Here is a 2,383-nt window from a genome sequence, read left to right on the forward strand (position 1 = left end):
CGGCGGGGCTCGAGGGGTAACGGCAGCGTGAGATTTTCACCCGGAAGTTTCTAGGCGGGGCGCCTCTACCCTTCCTCCGCAGATCGCCCTGTCCTCTCGTTTCCTGCCTTGCTCCGGTTGCCGACTCCGCGCCGCTCCTCCGGAGAAAGTGCGGGCCTCCCCTCAGGCCCTACGCCAGGCTCGTCCTGCGCGATGCCACCTGCGCGGAGGAGGCGAGAACGCGCGCAGCGCTCCTCGCAGCGTTGTTCCGCAGCCTTTTTGGCTGCTCTTAATAACACACGGTTGATTGAGCACCTTATGATGTGTCAAGTTACGTCTCAGGTGCTGGGAAAACTAAGTGGAATGTGACAAGCTCTCGGACCTCAGAGAGTTCACAGTTTAGTTGGAGACAGCGACTGAAACCGATACCTTAGAGAACAGTGTGGTGAATGAATGAGTGTAGTGAGAACTGCGGCTGAAATGAGCCCTGAATTCTAGCGCAATGTCTGGGAAAGGCGTTTGGGAAACGGAGAGTTAAGTGTACCGTTTAACCAGCTGTAGGGGAAAGTGACGGCGGAGGAGAGGAGGAGTGCTAAAGATCCTTGAAGTTCATACCTAAACTAGAATTAAGAATGAGTCAGTCTTGGTTCTTTATGAAGGGGTGGGTAATAGAGGTGAGGGGAGCGTTACGGATAATAAAGACGCAAGCATGAAACAACTGTGTGTGTGTGTGTAATAAAGACGCAAGCATGAAACAACTCTGTGTGTGTGTGTGTGTGTGTGTGTGTGTGTGTGTGTGTGTGTGTGAATTGATCTGGGAACGAGAGAGGGAACTCCAGAGTAGGAACAATGAAGCTTGTTTCATGAGGAGCCATGCAAGGTAGAAATTTCTAGCAGAGCAGCAAGGACGCCAGAACTCTTGAGGGTGACAAAGCTAGAGGTTGAATAACAATGAGGATTACTAGATATTTGGAAGATTAGAGGTGATGAGGGTCTATCCTGGGGAAATATGGATGGAGCAAGGGAAACGGGCTTCCCAGGTGACGCTATTCTTCCCTGGAGAATTCCGTGGATAGAGGCGGCAGGTGGGCTGCAGTCCATAGAGTCGAAAAGCGTCAGACAGGACTGAAGCAATTTGTCCGCAGGCAAGGAAAACAGATGAAGTGTTTCACAGGTGAAATGGATGACTTTGTGAATAATAGCTTATGAGGTCTGAGAGAAAGGCTGGACTTGAGAACCTCTCCCAGGTTTCTAGCGTGGGCTCCCCAGTAGAGATCAGAATACAGGGAGAGGAGAGTGGGGGAGGATGCCAGAGAAGAAAGATCAGTTTGGAACATGTTGCCTTTGAGATGTCTGCAGAAGACGACTTCACCGTCCACCTCCCATTCTCCAGCTCCGAAGGAGGAGCCTCCAGTCTAATAAAGCTGTCTTCCCAATCTCAGTGGTTGCTTCTCTCCCTATCTTACTCCACTTCTCAACATCAGTTGATGCAGTTGACAGCCCCTTCTTCATGGCTCCCTTGACATACTCTTGCCTTGTTTTCCTGCTGGTTTAGTGGGCTCTCCTTTGCTATCTCATTTGTCAGCTCCTCCTCTGCTACCTGAACTCTAAATGTTCAAGTGCTCCCGAATCCAGTCCTGGACTCTCCTCCACCCCTCCAGTTACATAGCTTTAAATATCATCACTGTTCTGTACTGTCCAATAGGTAGTCATCACCACATGTGACAAGTTGACACTTGAAATGTGGCTAGTCCTATTTGAGGTGTGCTATAAGTATAAAATACACACCAGATTTCAAAACAGTATGAAAAAAAAAGATATGTATCTCTGGAAATTCCCTGGCAGTCCAGTGGTTAGGACTCCACACTTCCACTGCAGGGAACATAGGTTCGATCCTTGGTTGGAGAACTAAGATCCAACATGCCTCAAGATGCAACCAAAAAGAAAATCTCATTAATTTTATACTGATTACACATTGAATTAATAATATTTATGCATATTGGGTCAAATAGAATGTTAAAGTTAATTTCACCTGCTTTGACTTTTTAATCTGACAGCTAGAAAATTTTAAATTATGTGTGTGGCTTACGTATTTCTATTTATTGGTGCTGATTTATACACTGATGCCTTCTAAATAACCTCCATTCCAGACTTCTTTCTTAAACAATGATTCCTATTTCAACTGCCTGTATAACATCTCTGCATGGATGACTAACAGGCATTTCAAATCTTACCTATCCAAAGCAGAATCCTTGAGTTCTCTCACATGTTCTACCTGTTCCTCCCTAGCTGCTCCCCAGCAAAGTAAATGGCACATCTCTCCACCTGTTGCCAGCCATGGGCCTAACATTCATCCTAATGGCTTACTTACCTCAGCGCCAATATCTACTCCCCACCTTTGGCA

Source organism: Cervus canadensis, chromosome 7, assembly GCF_019320065.1.
Source record: "Cervus canadensis isolate Bull #8, Minnesota chromosome 7, ASM1932006v1, whole genome shotgun sequence".
Classification (NCBI taxonomy): domain Eukaryota; kingdom Metazoa; phylum Chordata; class Mammalia; order Artiodactyla; family Cervidae; genus Cervus; species Cervus canadensis.